The sequence below is a fragment of the Helianthus annuus genome, chromosome 4, assembly GCF_002127325.2.
Source record: "Helianthus annuus cultivar XRQ/B chromosome 4, HanXRQr2.0-SUNRISE, whole genome shotgun sequence".
NCBI classification, from domain to species: Eukaryota; Viridiplantae; Streptophyta; class Magnoliopsida; order Asterales; family Asteraceae; genus Helianthus; species Helianthus annuus.
In genome coordinates, this window is record NC_035436.2 from 98,128,270 (window position 1) to 98,153,523 (window position 25,254).

At 39.1% G+C, this 25,254-nt stretch overlaps 2 long non-coding RNA genes across 2 annotated transcripts; both read right to left on the reverse strand.

Annotated features, from left to right (window-relative positions):
* Positions 1-11,032: 11,032 nt before the first annotated feature.
* LOC110910510 lies at positions 11,033-11,727 on the reverse strand. The gene is made up of 2 exons (XR_002576221.2): positions 11,643-11,727; positions 11,033-11,174 (listed from the first exon to the last, which is right to left on the reverse strand). It is a non-coding gene; the product is annotated as an uncharacterized LOC110910510 (long non-coding RNA).
* A 5,715-nt stretch (positions 11,728-17,442) lies between these two features.
* Positions 17,443-18,112, reverse strand: LOC110910509. Its single transcript, XR_002576220.2, has 2 exons — positions 18,053-18,112; positions 17,443-17,584 (listed from the first exon to the last, which is right to left on the reverse strand). It is a non-coding gene; the product is annotated as an uncharacterized LOC110910509 (long non-coding RNA).
* Between the last annotated feature and the right edge of the window lie 7,142 nt (positions 18,113-25,254).

The following is a 25,254-nucleotide window of genomic DNA, read 5'->3' on the forward strand; positions in this document are numbered from 1 at the left end:
CCACAAGTAATCAGTCAAGTCCTATTGTGTGCAGGTATACATAATTAGTTCAAGATCATATGGATTCGCTTGCAAGTCTATATCACGTAATACTTGGCAATTAGCATCATGCACCACCTAAACAGATTGTCACATTCATAACACCCATGCTTCACACACGTGTCTTTCACGTTTTGCTGTAATATCGTTACTTATTAGCATGCTTGACAGTATTATGTAAACTAATATGAGTGACGACCATTAGGGTTAACATACTAACGATGGTAATACATTAAGACAAAGCACATAGAATACAGTCTGACAAGTATAAGCATTCAGAAGTTGAACATGTTGAGCATAGAAGGTCGGACCTTGCACATCTTCCACAAGACTTCGGACCATTTTATATTTCACACAAAGTCGGACTAGGTAACATAAAAGTCGGACCTAGTGGCAAGTAGTAAAAGTCGGACTAATGAAGGGGTTTCATAAAGTTCGGACCATGGGGGGGTGGGTAAACTCGGACATAAGTACATATGAAGGGTCGGACCACCCTTCCAATATACAAAACTCGGACCATTATGTTTTAATATAAAAAAAATCGGACTAAAGTCTTGGTTTTAAACTCGGCTATCACATATAAATAAGGTCGGACCTTTTACGTTATTATCAAAAGTCGGACAAGTCACTCTTATCATAAAAAGTTGGGCTCATACACTTTATCACCAAGTTCGGCTAAGTTCACAGGGCAGAAACTCGGACCAAAAACAACACTTAAAACTCGGATACAAGCATACATACACAAGATCAAACCTGACAATGCACATGCACTAACTACAAAAATGGCCGCCCAAGACTTTATAACACTCATACATGATTGGACCGCTATTTATGATGGGTTATCACACATACCCACTTCACATCTCTTTTGGATTTTTAATTTGACCACACACCCACTCTTATAAATTTTGGACAAGTACACCTCAGAATAATTCATCATCATCACAGCAGTTAACAATAATCAAGGTTGAAAAACATAGATCACATGCTCTCTGACATATCCATGTGCAAATGTGAGACATAAAGTTCACATGGAGTATGATATGGTGGTCGGCAATTTTGATTGGAGCAAAACTGATCTAGCCTACAACTCAACCAATGGCACACAACAATCAATCAACATAATAACACATAACCACCACAATTAATCCTCCACAATACATCAGCATACGAATTTACATGAACAATTATCCTTTATAAAATATCATAAACCAATGAAATCATCAGATTCAGAATCACCTATAATCTCAACTCTAGACATCATCATCGGTTTTCACATATAATAATATGATCGATCTTATCATGCACATGAAATATCCATGACACTAACCATTTACATGCAAGTATGACATAGTGGCCGACCATATGATGTTTATTTAGTTGGCTGCACATGCTAAATTGTCAACAATTGTAGGCATCCTAAATTAATACACCATGTAGCTAACTACTCAAACTAGGCATACGTACAGGTATTATCAAACCTTCAAATGGCCAAGATTAATTAAATGGAATTAATCGGAACTAGAATCACTAACCACAAGATCGATCAAATGAGATGTTGCCTCCAAGAAGTGTTCACAGCCGTTCGCAACTTAGCTAGGGTTTGCAAATATGGTAGATGTTATCACAATACTATATTATGTAAATATAACAATGTTTAATGGGGCGGTTCCCCTTTAGCCAGTTGTGATCATGGGCTCAAGCCCAAATGCTAGTTAGCAAATAAGGTAGGGATAGGCTTCGGTTATTTGGACAGCCCAAGGCTCAAATGAAGGTTATAAGGGTGCGGCCCAAATAATGAGCAATGGCCCAAACGAACAATCGTTTAGTAGAACCAATTATTACTTTCTAACATTAACATTTAATTATTAAGACATGTACACATACACCCATGATAAGCGTCCAACGAATCTACAAGCAACATGCGTATTGCACTTCAAATAAACATATATAAACATACTTTGCAAATAAGCACGTGATGAAGTCGGATAGAGACCTTGAAACTCGGTTGTCACATTATCCCCAACTTGAAAGAAATTTCGTCCCGAAATTTGGTGCGCACTCACTGAGGAAGCTAGGTAAGTTATATCGTTCACTGGTTTCCCTGGGGTGTCACATCATCCCCCCTTGATTTGGAATTTCGTCCCGAAATTCTGTAGTAGTAGCTTCAGTCTCAGTAGTGGTTGTATTGGTTTCGAATAACTGGGGGTACTTTTCTTTCATTTGGTCTTCGCGTTCCCAGGTGTACTCTGGGCCACGTCGGGAGTTCCAACGAACTCGAACAAGAGGGATTCTCTTGTGTTTGAGGACCTTAACATCCCGGACCGTGATTTCAACTGGCTCCTCGGCGAACTGCAACTGCTCGTCGATAGTGAGTTCCTTAAAAGGAATGATAAGGGTCTCATCTGACAGGCACTTCTTCAGATTAGACACGTGAAAAACATTGTGAACTGCACCGAGTTCAGCTGGTAGGTTCAATCTGTAGGCTACTGGGCCTATTCTTTCAGTGATTTCGAACGGTCCAACATACCGTGGATTTAGTTTGCCCCACTTGCCAAAACGAACCACACCCTTCCAGGGTGAGACTTTTAATAAAACCCGGTCAGACTGCCCATCCGTCTGAGGATGATATGCTGTGCTCATGTCTAATCGTGAGCCGAAAGATTTGTGCATCGCTGGCCATGGTTCTGACGTGAATCGTGCATCCCGATCCGAAATAATGGAGGTGGGCACCCCGTGCCTCGAAACAACTTCTTTAAGGTAAATGTCTGCGAGAGTGGAGAACTTATCCGTTTCCTTAATAGCCAGGAAGTGTGCAGACTTGGTGAGTCGATCCACGATCACCCATATAGTATCATTCCCACGCTGGGATCTGGGTAAGCCTGTAACGAAATCCATGGAATTTCTTCCCATTTCCACTGTGGTATCCTGGGTTGCTGAAGTAGGCCTGAGGGTTTCTGATATTCAACCTTGACTCTGGCACAGGTCAAGCACTTGTCAACATAGGTGGCGATGTGGGCCTTCATGCTAGGCCACCAATAAGTAGTTCTGATGTCATAGTACATTTGTCCGAACCTGGATGTACCGAGTAGCGAGACTTATGAGCTTCATTCATCACAAGTTCTCGTAAGCCGCCATATAGTGGGACCCTAATACGTCCTGTCACATAGTAGGCATCGTCTTCCTTTTGTTCTAATCGTTGCCTTGATCCGCGTAAGGCTTCAGCCCTGACGTTTTCTGGTTTCAATGCGTCAACCTGAGCATTTCGTGTTTGTGCAGGAAGACTGGACTGAATTGTAAGCTGTAGCGCTCGCACGCGCTTAGGTAGGGTGTCCTTTCGACTGAGGGCGTCGGCCACAACATTGGCCTTGCCTGGATGATACTTGATGGCGCATTCGTAGTCGTTCAGTAGTTCAACCCATCTCCGTTGACGCGTGTTCAAATCCTTCTGCTTGAAGATATGCTCGAGACTCCTGTGATCGGTGTAAATCGTGCACCTGGTACCGTACAGATAGTGTCGCCATATCTTAAGCGCGAAAACAACAGCTCCCAGCTCTAAATCGTGCGTCGTGTAGTTCCGTTCGTGAATCTTGAGTTGACGAGAGGCGTAGGCAATCACTTTATCCCGCTGCATCAACACGCAACCAAGACCCTGTATTGATGCGTCACAATAAACCACGAAATCTTCCGTGCCCTCTGGCAATGAGAGAATAGGCGCACTGCAAGGCCTATCCTTTAAGTACTGAAAGGCGGTCTCCTGGGGCTCTCCCCAGCGATAAACGACACCCTTTTGTGTCAGTAGCGTAAGCGGCTGCGCAATCTTTGAAAAGTCTTTTATGAACCGTCGATAGTAACCCGCCAAACCCAAGAATTGGCGTATTTCCGTCGGTGTACGCGGTGCAGGCCAGTTCCTGATCGAATCTACCTTGGATGGATCGACATGAATCCCATCCCTGTTCACCACATGGCCTAAGAAGTGGACTTCACGAAGCCAGAAGTCACATTTAGAAAACTTAGCGTACAATTGCTCCTTTCGAAGGAGTTTCAAAATCAATCGCAGGTGCTGCTCGTGCTCCTCCTGACTCTTGGAGTAAATCAAAATGTCGTCGATGAAGACAATGACGAACTTGTCAAGATAGGGTTTACACACCCTATTCATAAGATCCATAAATACGGCAGGCGCGTTTGTTAACCCGAATGGCATGACGAGAAACTCGTAGTGACCGTAGCGAGTTCTGAATGCGGTTTTGGAGACGTCCTCATCCCGGACTCTCAGCTGATGGTACCCCGACCTCAAGTCTATCTTGGAGTAGTAACTCGACCCTTGCAACTGGTCGAATAGGTCGTCTATACGCGGAAGAGGATAACGGTTCTTCACCGTCACCTTGTTCAGTTCACGGTAGTCGATGCACATCCTGAAGGTGCCATCTTTCTTTTTCACGAAATGTACAGGAGCTCCCCAAGGCGAAGAGCTTGGACGAATAAAACCCTTTTCCAAGAGCTCTTGCAGCTGCTTTGACAGTTCTTCCAGTTCGGTTGGAGCTAAACGATACGGTGCGCGGGCTATTGGTGCTGCTCCAGGAGCTATCTCGATCTGGAATTCGACTTGGCGATGAGGCGGTAAACCAGGTAAATCTTCATGAAACACCTGAGGGAAGTCACGTACAACTGGAATATCCTCCAGCTTCTTTTCCTTTGCTGATACGTCAGTGACAAGTGCCAGAATGGCGGTGTGCCCCTTTCGTAAACATTTCTGAGCCTTCAAGAAAGAGGTGATGCCAACCACGACACCACTCTTGTCGCCTTGAACTTCGAGGGGTTTTTGACCAGAACGAGGAATGCGAACAATCTTTTCTTTGCATAGGATTTCTGCTTGCTGTTGCTGCTGGCGATTCCGATTTGCAAGCCGTGGGCTCCTGAATCCTTAGCTTCTGCTGTGCTCTGGCGATCACTATTCTTGTGCTGCTGCTGTGCTTGAGACCAAACGGTAGCTGAACCCTTGCTGGAATACCCATCCCATTTCCGCTTGTTGTCACTAGGAGTAGCGGGAGTAGCAGAAGTGGTAGCGGTAGTAATAGCGCTGATACAACTAGGCAGCCTGTTCTGTTCCACTGCCTGATCCGTGAGGCGATAAGCAAGACACTGAATGTCTTGAATATTGTCGAGGTTAGCCGATGTAGCATGGCTCTGAATTTCTGAGGCTAGACCCTTGAGGTACAATTCGATATGCTTGCTTGGAGGGTCCACCATGGTTGGACACAAGATGGCCAGTTCGTTCGACCGTTTCGTATAAGCATCAATTTCTGACCCCGTCATTTTCAATGGCAAAACTCCACTTCCAACTTGTGGATGTCATCACGCGTGCAGTATCCTCTTTTAATGCGTTCTTTGAATTCGTTCCAAGGGGTGGCGTTAGCAGCTGCCAACCCTAGTATCTGTACTTGCGCGTTCCACCAGGTTAGCGCGATTCCTTCCAAAGTACCAGTGGCGTACTTGACCCTACGAGCCTCAGGGTATTCGCACATCTCGAATACTGACTCGAGCTTCCCAAACCAGTGGAGTAGTCCCACTGCTCCTTCTGTGCCACTGAATGTGCTTGGACGACAGTCCATGAAGTTCTTGAATGCGCAGACAGGTTGCTGTGCGTTCTGACTCGTTGCGCGAGAAAGATAGGTCAAGGTTAGGCGCGAGAGTTGGGTCACGAGAGTAGGATCTAACATCCTAGGATAGGTCTGGAATAGCAGGTTATACCTCCTGCTTGTGCGGCTGCAAGCGCCGCAGCAACTTGTTTGTTAATAAGAGCCGCCAACTGGGCTTGAGTCATGTCAACACGTCCAGACATGATCGAACAGTAAAGGTAGCATAAGTATGAATGGTTCGCGAGTAGGGCGATGACAGAAAAGTGTAGGCACATAGGTGTTCTTAAGCAGTAACAAGTAGTGAGCAAAGTAATGTAAGCATACTACGAGCAATGTTCTATGCAATTCTAGTATGTAGGCAATAAACATAAACCTTATTACCTAGGATGTCGAGTCTTGCACGTGGAGCGAAGCGTCGTTGTGGATCGTTGGGAGCACTGTTCTGGTTATAGTCCGGTTTTAATAAAAACGTTTTCCCATATTAAAACCTAGTTCTCTATAACCAATGGCTCTGATACCAATCTGTCACACCCCCAAAATCCACACGCGGAGTACCACCGCTTGGAGGCGTGACGCGACCAGGATCAAGCCACCAATCATATCGAACATGTAATTAATATCAAACATATTAAATGTGAACCAATCATTCAATACGATAGGTGTTCAAATCATAATCATAGTTTATAAGTATAGCGGAAGCATAAGCACGAAAACCCAAACGTGAAACATAAGTTCAATAAGTTTCAACACATAATCCATGCTCCACAACGACCTGCTCCTCCCTGTGCAAGCTCCATAAGTATCTAACGACCTGCAAGGCATGTAACAGAGGATCAACAACTAGTTGAGCGAGTTCACAGTTAACAGTTCAGTAATAGTACAGTGTGAATAGTAGTATGTTCGTTCGTTATGTCATGTATCGTATTAGTTTCCATCGCGGCCTCCCAGGCAGGTATGCGAAGATATTAGGGGATATTCATCCCAAGTATTCTAGACTAGGTTTATCTGTATCGCGGCCTCCCAGGCAGGTGTGCGAAGATTAGTAAATTTCAGTTCGCGGCCTTCCAAAGGCAGGTGTGCGAAGTCAGTCATAATATCGCGGCCAACCCTTGGCAGGTGTGCGAAGATCAGTTCAATAAGTGTTACTAGTCTAGTCATAGTTCAATCAGCGGAGTATGTACAATAGTTCATCAAATCACATCACTACGTTCCAGTATAGATAAGTACCAGTAAATAATCAAATCCCATTCCCACCCTGGGAACCCCATGCCTTGGCTGTGTGAACTCACCTTGGTTTGCTCGGTATGCTATGTTATGCACCCACAAGTAATCAGTCAAGTCCTATTGTGTGCAGGTATACATAATTAGTTCAAGATCATATGGATTCGCTTACAAGTCTATATCACGTAATACTTGGCAATTAGCATCATGCACCACCTAAACAGATTGTCACATTCATAACACCCATGCTTCACACACGTGTCTTTCACGTTTTGCTGTAATATCGTTACTTATTAGCATGCTTGACAGTATTATGTAAACTAATATGAGTGACGACCATTAGGGTTAACATACTAACGATGGTAATACATTAAGACAAAGCACATAGAATACAGTCTGACAAGTATAAGCATTCAGAAGTTGAACATGTTGAGCATAGAAGGTCGGACCTTGCACATCTTCCACAAGACTTCGGACCATTTTATATTTCACACAAAGTCGGACTAGGTAACATAAAAGTCGGACCTAGTGGCAAGTAGTAAAAGTCGGACTAATGAAGGGGTTTCATAAAGTTCGGACCATGGGGGGGTGGGTAAACTCGGACATAAGTACATATGAAGGGTCGGACCACCCTTCCAATATACAAAACTCGGACCATTATGTTTTAATATAAAAAAAATCGGACTAAAGTCTTGGTTTTAAACTCGGCTATCACATATAAATAAGGTCGGACCTTTTACGTTATTATCAAAAGTCGGACAAGTCACTCTTATCATAAAAAGTCGGGCTCATACACTTTATCACCAAGTTCGGCTAAGTTCACAGGGCAGAAACTCGGACCAAAAACAACACTTAAAACTCGGATACAAGCATACATACACAAGATCAAACCTGACAATGCACATGCACTAACTACAAAAATGGCCGCCCAAGACTTTATAACACTCATACATGATTGGACCGCTATTTATGATGGGTTATCACACATACCCACTTCACATCTCTTTTGGATTTTTAATTTGACCACACACCCACTCTTATAAATTTTGGACAAGTACACCTCAGAATAATTCATCATCATCACAGCAGTTAACAATAATCAAGGTTGAAAAACATAGATCACATGCTCTCTGACATATCCATGTGCAAATGTGAGACATAAAGTTCACATGGAGTATGATATGGTGGTCGGCAATTTTGATTGGAGCAAAACTGATCTAGCCTAGTGGCAAGTAGTAAAAGTCGGACTAATGAAGGGGTTTCATAAAGTTCGGACCATGGGGGGGTGGGTAAACTCGGACATAAGTACATATGAAGGGTCGGACCACCCTTCCAATATACAAAACTCGGACCATTATGTTTTAATATAAAAAAAATCGGACTAAAGTCTTGGTTTTAAACTCGGCTATCACATATAAATAAGGTCGGACCTTTTACGTTATTATCAAAAGTCGGACAAGTCACTCTTATCATAAAAAGTCGGGCTCATACACTTTATCACCAAGTTCGGCTAAGTTCACAGGGCAGAAACTCGGACCAAAAACAACACTTAAAACTCGGATACAAGCATACATACACAAGATCAAACCTGACAATGCACATGCACTAACTACAAAAATGGCCGCCCAAGACTTTATAACACTCATACATGATTGGACCGCTATTTATGATGGGTTATCACACATACCCACTTCACATCTCTTTTGGATTTTTAATTTGACCACACACCCACTCTTATAAATTTTGGACAAGTACACCTCAGAATAATTCATCATCATCACAGCAGTTAACAATAATCAAGGTTGAAAAACATAGATCACATGCTCTCTGACATATCCATGTGCAAATGTGAGACATAAAGTTCACATGGAGTATGATATGGTGGTCGGCAATTTTGATTGGAGCAAAACTGATCTAGCCTACAACTCAACCAATGGCACACAACAATCAATCAACATAATAACACATAACCACCACAATTAATCCTCCACAATACATCAGCATACGAATTTACATGAACAATTATCCTTTATAAAATATCATAAACCAATGAAATCATCAGATTCAGAATCACCTATAATCTCAACTCTAGACATCATCATCGGTTTTCACATATAATAATATGATCGATCTTATCATGCACATGAAATATCCATGACACTAACCATTTACATGCAAGTATGACATAGTGGCCGACCATATGATGTTTATTTAGTTGGCTGCACATGCTAAATTGTCAACAATTGTAGGCATCCTAAATTAATACACCATGTAGCTAACTACTCAAACTAGGCATACGTACAGGTATTATCAAACCTTCAAATGGCCAAGATTAATTAAATGGAATTAATCGGAACTAGAATCACTAACCACAAGATCGATCAAATGAGATGTTGCCTCCAAGAAGTGTTCACAGCCGTTCGCAACTTAGCTAGGGTTTGCAAATATGGTAGATGTTATCACAATACTATATTATGTAAATATAACAATGTTTAATGGGGCGGTTCCCCTTTAGCCAGTTGTGATCATGGGCTCAAGCCCAAATGCTAGTTAGCAAATAAGGTAGGGATAGGCTTCGGTTATTTGGACAGCCCAAGGCTCAAATGAAGGTTATAAGGGTGCGGCCCAAATAATGAGCAATGGCCCAAACGAACAATCGTTTAGTAGAACCAATTATTACTTTCTAACATTAACATTTAATTATTAAGACATGTACACATACACCCATGATAAGCGTCCAACGAATCTACAAGCAACATGCGTATTGCACTTCAAATAAACATATATAAACATACTTTGCAAATAAGCACGTGATGAAGTCGGATAGAGACCTTGAAACTCGGTTGTCACAATAATAAACAGAATACTTAAAATTGATAATACAGAAATATAAAGATATAAAAAGTAAAGAAACAGAATCGGAAAACGAGTCAGTACCAGTACCGGATCGGGTTGTCTTCTCCGGCGACTCCGGCGAAGTTCCGGCAAAGGCAGTGACTTAAACAGAGGGGTTGAAGGTTTGTTTCCGGCGACTGGAGAGTTCTCCGACGGTCTTCCAGCGGTGTCTGCGAGAGAAGAAGAGGGCAGTGGGATTCCGGTTTGTGTGAGTTTCGGGTGGAGAGGCGTCGGGTATTTATAGTGATGGTGATGGGTCGGAAAATATGGAAACATGATGGTTTATGGTAACCGGGCAATCAATCTCTATTTCGAGAAATCAGAAGCAAATGAAAGAAAGGAAATGATGGTTGTTATTCCGGCAGTTTAGCGAAGAAGAAAAGGAAACAGGTTTGACTTTGTTCGACTGTTTGGCGGCAAGTTTGAAAAGGAAGGTCAACGTAAAGTGCGTATAAGAATTAAATGTTTCCATAAATGTCTGAATGAGGCCCTTGGCCGACCGGTTAATATGTTTGTGTGTGTGTGTGTGGGAGGTCGCGGGTTCGAGATGTGCAAGGGGGCGGATTCATACAAGGAATCCCCCTTTTTAACCGGTTCAATAACAAAGTTTTCACCTACGATCCCTGTAGTTTCCCCAGTTGACTAACCAGACTAACTGAGATCCTTAACTCAGTTAGCTGGTTCCCTTAGAAAGTAACTAACCTTGTTAACTTAACTTAGTTATTTTTAATTACATATAAGATTTAACTAACTAGGTTAGGTTTAAACTAACTTTAACTAGAAACCAAATTTTTATAATTCTTTTATTTATTTACAATATTAATTTATTTATTTAATATTAATAAATATTATAATTATTTGTTTTAACCCAATTTTGGGTATTTACCGAATTAACATACGAATTCCCGATTTTTGTATGGTTTAGGGTAATCTCTTGACGATACTTGATTCGAGAGTTGAGATTAGGATATCTTTCCACTGTTTTCACGTGCTCGAAATAGTTTAACGTGTTTTCAAGTGTGATAACATAACATAGAATTAAACAAGAATATGATCAAACGAATGCATTTTTCATTATGATTTCAAGTCTCGGATTACAATTTGAAACGAATAGAATGCAACGAGAGTACAACTGATTATTTTGGGAAAGTACAATATGTCACACCCCAACCGATGGCGGAAACATCGGGATGAGACGAAAACTAGATTGCAAGAGACATCATAACACTATGTGACAATATAATTTAAATCCAATTTCATTAATGACTAAAATTTGAATACATTGTTTCAAATAAAGACAAATTGCAACAACATTGTTTATTATTGAATGAGTATCTAAGTCCATCCTAACTTGATTTCTTCATCGCCTTGTCTAACAACCTACAACATGTATTAAAATAGAGTTTCAATGCAAAGGCAATGAGCGAGTATACAAGTTTGTTTACATAGCATAATAGAATAAAAACTCATATCCGACATTAACATAATAAAATAGTTTCAGCCATGCTAGTTTACGCAGTCCAAGTGATAGCCCAAGTTTCCAATGCGTTAAAGTACCTAACCCAAAGTTTCACGAGAGGTTAATATGTCTCCTCGTAACAATACCCCTCGACTACAAATGGGGGAGGTGCATTACCCCTATAGCGCTACTATTGTTAAGGCGGAACTACACACAGGGATTAAACGTTCACATAGCACAAAATAGTCTCAAGTATCACAAGTTTCATGTTTCATGTTTAAATGGATAGAGCATGTTTCAAATAAGTTTCAAGTGTCAAGTGTTTTTGATATAGAATACATGTTGCATCCCAAAAGTGTTTAAAACAAAAAGGGATCGAGTATACTCACATAATTGCTAAGTCTTCCGATTATCCAAGTGTCGACGAGTGTGAGGTTAAGATGATGGAACACCGATGCCACCCTATATGGGCAAGCGAAGGTGTATGAATATTCGGAAATAATGACGGAGGATTCGAAGTAGAACTTAGAGTATAACTAGCCGATGGTTAAGTATATATATTTTTACGTATGTAAAGTTTATACAAAGATTTTTAATCTAAGTTTATCAAAAATATTATAGAAGTTTTGTCAAAAGAAAAGAAAATAAATAATTAATTAAATAAATAAATTTACACTTAATATTTATTGTTATAAAGATTTAATTGAATCCAATACGTTTTCATTAGTGGTTCGACCATTAATTAACACAAAATTATAATAGTGTATATTTTCTTTATATATAAAAAAATATTAGAACTTCGAAAGGTTTCGTTTTATAAAATTTACGCGTTTCGTTTTACGAAATTTTACGAAACACGGGCAGAGTTTCCTCTGTTTTTGGACGATCCGGACAACACAAGTTGTCGATTTACATGTTCAAAATTTAACACTTTATCAACATTTCAATAATACGATGATAACAATATGCGAATACATTTGAAGGGTTTGACGATTACTACTTTATAAACCGTTATGGTAAATAACTCGTAGATTTAATTGTTACGCATATAAATTGTTAGTTGGAACAAGAATAATGTCGAGAGTAAAAGATAATGCATAACAATTGATTAACGAAAAAAAGATATACCGAACACGAATTCGAACGGGAATCTGAACTGCGACTGAAACGAGGTAGAGCCCGAAACCCGTGTTGACTGTTTGACCAGTTGACTAATGTTGACCGAAGCTGACCCGGTTTGACCCGAAACAGGAACCAACCTGTTGACTGTTTGACCGAACCAATCTGAGAATACAAACTCAAACCGAAAAAGAAAACATAATCCGATGAAACGTACCTGGCCTAAACCGAGTGCGAACCAACTGATGTCGAGACCCGAACCAACAGATCTGAGAGTTGAACTGGAATAACCGATCGAACCAAACCAAAATGAAATTCAAGACGGGAACTCGTTTGAAATGAAACTGATGTTTAAGTGTAAAAGAAAGAAAAAGAGCTCAAGACGGAACCGAAATGGTCGTGATGGCCTGGTGTCGAGTGAACCCGAGTCGTGCCCGCACCGTTCACCATCTTCACCGCCGACGCCGGCAGCCGCCGCGCGTCGGTTCTGCTGTCCGTCGACGTCAAGTCGATGTCGCCGCCGCCGGAGTTCAGATCGGAGAGGATAGAGGGAGAGTGTACAAGTGGGTGTCGCGTCGGAGTAGAAGGAGATCGGAAGAGAAGTCGCCGGTCCGAGTTTCTCCGGTGACTGCGTCGAGGAGAGAGTGAGCAAGAGAGACGAGATGGTGTGGGCGTTGTGTAACAGGTGGGGCTGTTCGTCGTCGGAAGTGGCTCCGGCTACCGGAGCCGGTTGTATTCAAACAAGAGAGGGAGTTGGGAGAGGTCGGCTGCCAGGTTTTGAATGGGGATTAGGTTTAGTTTTGTTTTTTATACATTCAGTTAAATACGCATATAGCCCCTCAAGTTTCAAATTCAGAAATTACTCAAATAGTCCTTGACTTTAATTAACTAAGCGATTTTATAAAATTCTTAAAATAAACTAACTTTATGAATTAACTCGACTAGGTTAGTTTGTATGAACTAACTTTAAAGCTCAACGAGACTAGCTAGATTTATTATAAATAAAAAAATAAAATAAAAAAAATAAACTTTTTAAATTGTAAAATTAATTAATTTAATTAACTAAACAACTCATAAACAACGATATTTATAACGAAAGTAAAATAATGATAAAAGATTTTCGACGATACAACGGATTAAAATTTTGAAAGAGGCAAGTTTCTAAAAATAAATTTTTAGGACTCGATTTCTAATTTAGAAAAAGTTATGAAAATGCGGAGCGTTGCAGTCTCCCCTCCTTTAGGAAATTTCGTCCCGAAATTTATTCAAGAGGAAACCCTTGGAGAAAAGCATTTTAACTAAAAGAATCGAGATATTTAGCATAAGTAAAAGCGTGCACGTGTGTGAGTTTACACAGTTTTGAATCAACTTGGAGAGGTATAAATATAAAAATGTGTCGCATTTAAAAAGGAAAATTTAGTATACAAAAATGGTTTTCGAGGTAACGACCAACTACGGGTGTTTGCAGAAGAATACAGAATAGAGAGGTAGTTTCAAAAGCAAGGATGTAGATTAGGATTCGAACGTTTAAATAGACTTGATTACGAACGGGGTTTATATAAAAGACGGAGAATAATGGGAGTATAACAGTAAATGATTGATTTAATAAACGAATGCGATTATGAGAATAGCGTAAGTATCGGATAGACAAGGTAGTGTGTCAAGAATGAAGTCTCGTCATGGATAATCGGATATAATGCGTTTGTGAGTTGTTTAAAGTTTGTATTAGGTCCAAAAGGTCTACAAAACACTGAATTTCTCATGGCCCGTTTTACGAAAGTTTGGTAACATAGTGAAAACACTTATATATAGGAAGTACCAACGGCATATCCACCATGTTTTGACCACGTTACATCCGTTTCGTATTCGGTGTCATGTTACATCCCGTGTCCTACCATACACAGTAGTACACTCTATGGTTTCTCATACGCCCATCACTATAATCCCGTGTGCACCCGCGATTATACTGACCGTCGCATGATCCGCATAGCTTGTACTAGTTACGTATGACTCAAGGTATACATAAATTTTGAAAACAAAATGCGTGAGCATAGAAATGTAGCATATAAGCATGTTTACGTTCAAATAGTATAAAGCCTACGTAAGCGAATCCCTCGGGTTTCACTCGCGTAAAGGTGCAAATGTATAAATTTTGAGTATAAATGAAAGCACGAGCTTAGTATAAGTTTAAACGTGAATACGCATGCGAGCATAACACAAATACATGAATAAGGGTACGCTTACCAGTATAAGCATAACGTGTATAGAAAAATGAATATAAACGGGAGTACAATTTGAGCATAAACGAATGACGTGAGTATAGACGCAATTCGTATAAATGAGAGTACAAACAAAAGTACGAGTATAACAGAAATCTTATAAACGTGGGTATAAATGCGAGTACGAATATAACGTAAATCGTATAAACGGGAGTATAATTGCGAGTACGAGTATAACATAAATCGTATAAATGAAAGTATAAATGAGAGTACGAGTATAACATAAATCGTATAAATGAGAGTATAAATGCGAGTACGAGTGTGAATACGAGTATAAATATGAGTATAAACACAAGATGCATGAGTATGGATGTAAATGTGAAAATTAAGTGTAAAACATGAATGTTTAAGTATGAATAAAATACATGTGTATGAGTATAAGTGTAACAAAGTTGTAAAAGTGTAAATGAAAACATAACTCGTATGAATATGAATACGAATGTAGTATAGACATGAATGTAAGGACAACGTAAATGTATAATTGTGAGTGTGTGTATAAACGTAAAACGTATGAATTTTGAATCATGAGTATAACATAAATGTGTAAGTGTGAACGTTAGTGAAGGCATAAAATGTATAAGTATGGATGTAGGAAATAATGATTTTGTTTATAGTATAAATCAAACTACCCGAGTTTATGCGCGTAAACGATTAAAAGTTTTGGGTATGAAAGAAAAGGGACGAGTGACGCGCGTGAGATTGTTGTGACTATACGTGTAAAATGATATGCATATATAGTTGTTTACGCAAAACGTGAAGTTAAAATAAATTGAGTTGTCACGAAATATAGGCTTTAGTTTGTGAATGTAAAGAGAGTATAATACGTCTATTGGTTATGTGAAAAGTTACTTTGTAAATGAATGGAAATGCTACTATGGATTTTCAAAAATTGATATAGTTGAAAGTCATTGGTTCCTATGAAGCTTCCTTGCCCACGTGTTTTGAATTTAACTGACGTATCAAGTGAGATTTTGGAAAGTTCTATAGATTAATAAGTTTGCATCGTTTTAAGAAATTTTGTATTACTAACTTCGAAGTTTACAGATTCTTGTGAAAAGGTTCATCCTTAGGAAAAGGATCTTGGTATATGAACTTAGTGTTTTGCTGGAAAAACGTCTTTTAATAAAAATGTGTTATTGATTTTGAAAGAAGTTTTAGTAAACGACTTAATAATATTTGTAATATTTTGTATGAAAAGCTGGTTTAATTCTCAATTGAAACATAGTATTCTTTAGTATAGTGATGCGAGATGAGCGTGTTTTTGTAATTACGTGAAATATGAAATTTTGTGGGCAATGATTTTTTTCTTTTTTTTTAGACAGCCTAGGTTGATAAGTAGCATTTCGTGAGATTTTGAAAGTCGAGGAATAGCGTTTATGCTATAAGTTAAGAATTTTGTGTGTGTGAGCTATATGAAAATAGATTGAAGGATAGGAAATTCGTTTATATAACAATGCATTTTGAAATAATTAGGGACTTGACTAATGATAAATGATTTAGATATAAACATGATCGTATTTATATAATATAATCTTTTAAAAGAAAGCCTTGGTAACGATCACCTTGGTAAGGGAATCACCCCAAATCCGTTGATGATGTTGTTGTAAGATGAGAAAAGAAGCGGAGTTAATCATCAAGTTAAGGAATTCACTCCTATCTCGATGATATGTCTCTATTCGTTGTTATAAAAGGGTAAATAAAATTACGTGAAATCATGCATGCTAATAATGTATAATCGTATGAAAAGTAAGAGTATGATGTTGCGCAAAGATGAAATCTCGAAAAATTGTTCAAAAGTGACAAAAGATCGAAAATAATAAAGCGTAAGTTCGAATAAAACTTGGATGGTTCCAAACGGAACATTGACTAACCAAAGTGATCGAAAGATCTTTTGGAATTAAGAAACATGCTTTGGCCTAATAGGTGGAATACTCTTGCCGATATCTCGGTTAACGGTATTCACCCTTCCAGTTACTACATGTTCCCAATCCATCGAAAATATCGAGACTTGGCGGGATTTTTGAAAATCAAGGAGTGGGACTAGTCGACGAAGTGTGGGTTTCACCCCTAGCTTGACGACTTCGTACCCTAAGTGTGGTTGGTACTCGTTGGGTCGAAATTTAATTTCGACACGTTAACGAGGGTCCACTAGAAATTGAATTTGAAATTTCCATTAAGATGTGGATTTCACTCCTAACTTAATGGTGTAATTTCGTGCAACAAAATGAAATCAAGCGGGATGAGAGTTGTTTACCAAATTGTGGGTTTCACGCCTATTTTGGTAAACTCGTCTCGTTTGTACAATACGAGTGTTTTCGAGTTTAAGAAAAATCGAGTAAAATGCCTTAGGGAGAGCGTATGTTAAAAGGACAAACGAACAAGCATAAACACATAAGAAGGCATGTCGAGAGTAACACATAAGGATTAGGACAATAAAACAAGTATCAACACATAATACAACAAGTATCGAACATAATAGACAAGCATTAACACACAATGAACCAAATATTAACACATAAGGATGGCATGTCAAGTATTAACACGTAAGTGACACATATGTTTAAAAGATCATAAGAGAATGAATAAGGCAAATAAAGTAGCATGCAAGTAGTTTCAAGTAAAACATACGAATAAAGCTCTAAAACTATAGATTAGGTTAAAGCATTCCTACTTTTCCTAATTTCCTATAGTTATGGCTCTGATACCAATCTGTCACACCCCAACCGATGGCGGAAACATCGGGATGAGACGAAAACTAGATTGCAAGAGACATCATAACACTATGTGACAATATAATTTAAATCCAATTTCATTAATGACTAAAATTTGAATACATTGTTTCAAATAAAGACAAATTGCAACAACATTGTTTATTATTGAATGAGTATCTAAGTCCATCCTAACTTGATTTCTTCATCGCCTTGTCTAACAACCTACAACATGTATTAAAATAGAGTTTCAATGCAAAGGCAATGAGCGAGTATACAAGTTTGTTTACATAGCATAATAGAATAAAAACTCATATCCGACATGAACATAATAAAATAGTTTCAGCCTTGCTAGTTTACGCAGTCCAAGTGATAGCCCAAGTTTCCAATGCGTTAAAGTACCTAACCCAAAGTTTCACGGGAGGTTAATATGTCTCCTCCTAACAATACCCCTCGACTACAAATGGGGGAGGTGCATTACCCCTATAGCGCTACTATTGTTAAGGCAGAACTACACACAGGGATTAAACGTTCACATAGCACAAAATAGTCTCAAGTATCACAAGTTTCATGTTTCATGTTTAAATGGATAGAGCATGTTTCAAATAAGTTTCAAGTGTCAAGTGTTTTTGATATAGAATACATGTTGCATCCCAAAAGTGTTTAAAACAAAAAGGGATCGAGTATACTCACATAATTGCTAAGTCTTCCGATTATCCAAGTGTCGACGAGTGTGAGGTTAAGATGATGGAACACCGATGTCACCCTATATGGGCAAACGAAGGTGTATGAATATTCGGAAATAATGACGGAGGATTCGAAGTAGAACTTAGAGTATAACTAGCCGATGGTTAAGTATATATATTTTACGTATGTAAAGTTTATACAAAGATTTTTAATCTAAGTTTATCAAAATATTATAGAAGTTTTGTCAAAAGAAAAGAAAATAAATAATTAATTAATTAAATAAATTTACACTTAATATTTATTGTTATAAAGATTTAATTGAATCCAATACGTTTTCATTAGTGGTTCGACCATTAATTAACACAAAATTATAATAGTGTATATTTTCTTTATATATAAAAAAATATTAGAACTTCGAAAGGTTTCGTTTTATAAAATTTACGCGTTTCGTTTTACGAAATTTCACGAAACACGGGCAGAGTTTCCTCTGTTTTTGGACGATCCCGACAACACAAGTTGTCGATTTACATGTTCAAAATTTAACACTTTATCAACATTTCAATAATACGATGATAACAATATGCGAATACATTTGAAGGGTTTGACGGTTACTACTTTATAAACCGTTATGGTAAATAACTCGTAGATTTAATTGTTACGCATATAAATTGTTAGTTGGAACAAGAATAATGTCGAGAGTAAAAGATAATGCATAACAATTGATTAACGAAAAGAAGATATACCGAACACGAATTCGAACGGGAATCTGAACCGCGACTGAAACGAGGTAGAGCCCGAAACCCGTGTTGACTGTTTGACCAGTTGACTAATGTTGACCGAAGCTGACCCGGTTTGACCCGAAACAGGAACCAACCTGTTGACTGTTTGACCGAACCAATCTGAGATTACAAACTCAAACCGAAAAAGAAAACATAATCCGATGAAACGTACCTGGCCTAAACCGAGTGCGAACCAACTGATGTCGAGACCCGAACCAACAGATCTGAGAGTTGAACTGGAATAACCGATCGAACCAAACCAAAATGAAATTCAAGACGGGAACTCGTTTGAAATGAAACTGATGTTTAAGCGTAAAAGAAAGAAAAAGAGCTCAAGACTCTTACCGGAACCGAAACGGTCGTGATGGCCTGGTGTCGAGTGAACCCGAGTCGTGCCCGCACCGTTCACCATCTTCACCGCCGACGCCGGCAGCCGCCGCGCGTCGGTTCTGCTGTCCGTCGACGTCAAGTCGATGTCGCCGCCGCCGGAGTTCAGATTGGAGAGGATAGAGGGGGAGTGTACAGGTGGGTGTCGCGTCGGAGTAGAAGGAGATCGGAAGAGAAGTCACCGGTCGGAGTTTCTCCGGTGACTGCGTCGAGGAGAGAGTGAGCAAGAGAGACGAGATGGTGTGGGCGTTGTGTAACAGGTGGGGCTGTTCGTCGTCGGAAGTGGCTCCGGCTACCGGAGCCGGTTGTATTCAAACAAGAGAGGGAGTTGGGAGAGGTCGGCTGCCAGGTTTTGAATGGGGATTAGGTTTAGTTTTGTTTTTTATACATTCAGTTAAATAAGCATATAGCCCCTCAAGTTTCAAATTCAGAAATTACTCAAATAGTCCTTGACTTTAATTAACTAAGCGATTTTATAAAACTCTTAAAATAAACTAACTTTATGAATTAACTCGGCTAGGTTAGTTTGTATGAACTAACTTTAAAGCTCAACGAGACTAGCTAGATTTATTATAAATAAAAAAAATAAAATAAAAAAATAAACTTTTTAAATTGTAAAATTAATTAATTTAATTAACTAAACAATTCATAAACAACGATATTTATAACGAAAGTAAAATAACGATAAAAGATTTTCAACGATACAACGGATTAAAATTTTGAAAGAGGCAAGTTTCTTAAAATAAATTTTTAGGACTCGATTTCTAATTTAGAAAAAGTTATGAAAACGCGGAGCGTTACACAATACAACTTGCTAAAAATAGAAAGAATAAAAGTGCGAAGCGTTACAGAGGATGAAAGTGAAAATCGATCTAAGTAATCTCATTCTTGCTTGCTTCAAATTGAATCATACGCTTAATTTTGGCAGTAGAGGAGAACAGATGGGAGGAGAGCGTTGATGGTAAGTGGTAACTAAAACTAGTTAGGGTTTTGTGGAAGTTGTGGTTGTTATGGAGACACGATGTATATCTCCTGAACTTGGTGGGGGTTAATTAGGTTTTGTGGAGGTGGAGATTTTTGGTAGTTTTGAGGAAGAAGGAAATGACTAGTCATACATAAGTTTTACTGTGTCCATTTACCCAGTGTAGCCACACAAACACGTTTTTCTTTTTAAATATTATGACAGTTGGTCACATTTAGTCACATAAATTTATATGTGACTATGTGTATTATCTTTTAGCCACAATATTAAAAATTAATTGTGTCAGATAGTTACAAATGGCCACACTTTTCTACTATGGTTAGTGATTGTCACATTTTTATTAAACGTGTGACTAAAGATTTTGAAGAGATGTGTTTTCGTCATATGAATCAAGAAATCAAACAGAAAAAAGTGGCAATAGGTTACATTTAGCCACACTTTTCTAGTTGTGGCTACTAAATGTCACAGTTTTTTCTGAAAGTGTGGCTAAAAGTTTTGATTTGCTATGCAATGGTCATATTAATAATCAACTGTGTGGCTAAATGTTTTGACTTGTTATTCATTGGTCACACTAATAATAATATATGTGGTTAAAAGTGTTTTAAAATATTACAAATGACCTTTAGCCACACATATAATCAAAACTGTGGCATGCCTGTTTTTGAAAAAGTGTGGCTAAAGACCATTTTTGACGTAGTGGACCCAACCCGACCCTATTTTATATGAAAAATTGGAACCGATCTAAATACCTAGGTACTTGGCTTCGGGTCGGGTTGGGTATATTTTCGGTTCGGTTCTCGGTTATTTTTGGTTCGGACCTAAACTTGCTCACCCCTACTTATAACTCTTATTTTTAGTAATTATTATTTAATACTTTTATATTTTTTTTATTAACTAGAATTACGACCCGCCGCAATGCGACGGGATTCTTTAGTTATAACTAAGTCAATTTAGGACTCGCACGTTATGTTGAACATGTCAAACGAGAAAAAAATATATGATGTGTTCACCCACGCACGTTGCGTCGTGTTAACTCGCAAAATTTAGAACGAAACGTAAAAACGTTAAACCAAAGACGCACGTTGCGTCGTGTTAACTCGCAAAATTTAGAACGAAACGTAAAAACGTTAAACCAAAGACGCACGTTGCGATGTGTTAAGTCACAAAATTTAGAACGAATCATAAAGCGAAAAATTTGCGGAAAATGAAAACCATAAAGGACCAAAGTTGAAAGTAAAAAAAGTTGTGAGGATGGATTGCAAAAGATAAAAAGTTTTGGGTTAAAAGTAATTTATGAAATACTTTTGAGTGAAAAGTAAAAAGATCAATTTTTTTTTGAAAACCCCCCAAAGCCAAGGTTACAACAACCATATGCATAACCATTTTTTTTTAAATACCCAAAGCCAAGATTACAATACATATATGCATAAACATATTGCTTCTTTATAGTGTTTTAATTTTTTTGAATGGTAAAGGTTAGATTACTCATTCTCCTAAACTACAATAGATACCAATTACACCTTATGTGAGGATTGTTATCAATTATTATTTTTTAATTTTTAATTGATGAAAACCGATGTGACATTCTCTACTACATATCATTAAGGAATTGAACTACACCGTATGGTGTTAGTGAAACACGAATGATCATTTTGAATTGAAATCCATGTTGATTAAATTTCCTTACAATTAATTTATTCAGAAGGATCGTAGGAGATCAAAACAGAAAATCATATATCATCCTTTGGACTGAAAAGGAAAGGAATCAACCATTATGTATAAAGTATTCACGATTAGGGGACCCCGGGTGGAAGAACAAAACTCTGTGATGGGCTTTTATCACGCGTGGAAATTTTCAAAACATCACCGCCACCTACATTTTTCACGCTTCCATTTTTATGACGCGTGGTATTTTTTATGCGTGATGGGGTATTGGGTGATGAGTGAAATTGTTGGTTGTGTGGAAATTGTTGGGTGTGGTGGTGAGTGATGGACCTTTCCACTAAAAAAGTTTGTGAGTAATGAAATAATGGTTGATGACATGACGAAAATTGATTGGATGTTGTGAGTGATCAGTGATCACCACCTCTACCCCCTTAGGGCAGGCGGGGTGGGGGTTTGTTTCCCGTGATACTTTGTTCCACGCGTGGAATAATCAAACAAGCCACCGCCACCTAGCAAATTTAACGCGTGAATTTTAATTCTCGTGATATATTTCATCCGTGATAAATGGAAGGATGTGAGGGGGTGTGATGGTTTATTGTTGGGTGTTGTGAGTGATGGGCATTTTGTAACACCCCATTTTCAGTTAGAAGACCTGGTTAAAGCTTATCGTACAAGCGGCGAGTGTTATACCAAACTTTTGGGCTAAATAAAAAGATTACAAGGAAATTTAGAGGGGCTAAGTGTAAATATCTAATTAAATCGTCCCACCAAACCCTAAAGCAAACACACACTCTAGGTGGTATGGCGTAATGGAATAGACGGGTGAATGGAATGTACGATGTAATGGAATGGACGATGTAATGGAATGGATCATTACAATTCCATGTCTTGTTTGATTACCATGTGAGAATTAAATGAATCATTACTTTATGTTGTTTGGTAGGAGAGAATAGACGAAGGAGTAAAATCGGTGATGAGTGACGGTAGTCGGTGGTGGTGGGTGGTGATAGGTGGCAATGGTAGCGATGGTCGGAGGTGGTGGCAGTGGGTGGCTGCGATGGGTGGTGGCGGGGGCAGAGGTAGGTGGTGGTGACGACAATGGTGGTGGGTGATGGCGACGGTGGTGGGTGACGGCGACGGTGGTGGTCGGTGGTGGAGGTGGAGGTGGGTGGCGGCTGACGGCGGAGGCGGGGGTGGGTGGCAGCTGTGGCGCGGTGGTGTCGGGGGTGGTGGCGAGTGACGACGGGGGCGGAGGTGTGGATGGTGGGTGACGGTTGGTAGCGGCGGAGGTGGGTGACGACTGGGGTGGAGGTGGGTGGTGGCGGGAGACAGCTAGGGTGAAGGTGGGTGGTGGTGGTAGTGGTGGCGGCGGAAGTGGGTGACGATGGCGACGGTAGTCACGATGGCAGATATGGCAGTAGTGGTGTTGGCAGTGAGTGAGTTATTAAAACCAATAAGAATAATAATAATGGTAAAAAAAATAATAATAAAAATATATCTTTCCATTCCTTCAAGGAATGAAAAAAAACACCACCTTACCAAGAAATGAAAATTATTATATTTGGAAGGTTTACATTCCTAGTGGAATGCCACTTGACAACCAAACATGTTTCTTTTCATTCCAATATAATGATCCATTCCATTCCGCTTTCTATTACTTCGTACCAAACGCTACCTAGTTTATTTTTCTTTGGGTGCGATGTGCGGCAGTTGAGGGGGGGGGGGGTTCAACTTTTCGTTTGTTGCATGCGATTCCAGATGATCATGCGACATTAAAGCTTCACTATTTTGTTATCTAGTAGCGATTGCAGATGTAGCATGGGTCCTTGTGGTGTAGGGTTTTGTTGAACCGTAATCAATGTATTGAAGATGGAGCGGTTCGCGAAAGTTTGGGTTTTCAGTTATAATTGGTGTAGTGTGGTATTCTTGATCAAACCAGGTTAGTTGGTTGCTTAAATCTTGTGTGTCATCATGTTAGGGACATGGCTTTTTGATTGTTAGTGCATGAACAAGGTTTTGGTATGTGTTTTGGGGATGTTGACGGTGCTTGGTGACGGTAGAGTCGTGTGGCAATGATGATGACGGTTTTGGTTGCGGTGGTCTCGGGATTGGCGGTGCGATATGGTGGTATGTAGCTATGAAGGCGGGGATGGTGGTGGTGTTTGGAAGAATTTGGAGGCTACACATGATTCTGATGCCATTGTTAATGAGGTTGTATGGAGTGTTAGGTGGGTTACGCATGGGGTAGTCACGTAGGAATGATGCATGTTATTTGTGTTTAGAACTTTATGTTTCATAAAAAAATGAATTAGGGGACATATGTGTTTTTCACTATGATGAAGATGAATGCAATATAGTGCATGCGTTTTTTTTTTTTTGTTGGAGTTTAAATGAGAAGTCAATCACATGGGGATGATGCAAGTGGTGATGCATGGTTGTAGTGATTTAATTTAGCCACGACATTTATGCACGAAGGAATCAAGTTTGTATTTTGTGTGTGCATGACGATCATGCATGATGATGATGGGTGTGGTTTATGGTTTGAGTTAATGATGAAACTAATGGATTGGTGTGGAGGAAGTCAACAGTTGTCAACCAGAAAAGAATTAAGCATGAAAACAAGCATAGTGGTGACTTAATTTAAATAGGTCCTTGATTATTTGTGCATCACTAGGATTCACTAGCTTTTGAGATACTAGCATTATGTGAAGGTTTCATTTGACGACGCGGTTTGAGACAATTAGCTTGTAAATTTGGAAGCTTTGCAACCGGTGAGTTTTAATCCTCTTTTTTTAAATAGTTTTCGGGCTAGCATACATGTTTTTCACATGTTTTCATACGTGGTTGCGAGTTTTATATATTAACGAGTTTTGTGATTAAAATGTTTTATAAACGTTTTCCCACGAACAATGATTTTATATGACACAGTGATTAATCGGGATTTATTAGTTCTGTATGGGTGAACGATATTTTATTTAGTGATGTCGAGGTCGTATAGGGATGGGGCGTGGTAGGTGTCGATATTAAAAGCACGATTTGTGTCGTGATAAATTTTGTTCGATAATTCTATCATAGTTTTCGAACCTTAGTGGCAGCGAGATGGTGAATGTAGTAGTTTTCGAGTAGTTGACGTGCTTTTAACAATGTGTGTGTATTTTTTTATGCCTTATGTGAATTAGCATCCTTGAGGTGCTTGATGTCGGTTACTCGTGATGGCGGTGTTACCTTCGAGGTGGCGTCAGGTCACGAGATGTGGGTTACTCGTGTTGGCAATGTTACCTTCGGGGTGGCGTCAGGTCACGAGATGTGGGTTACTAGTGATGGCGGCGTTACCTTCGGGGTGGCGTCATGTAACACCCCAAAAAGATTTATTAGACATATAAGATAAATTAATT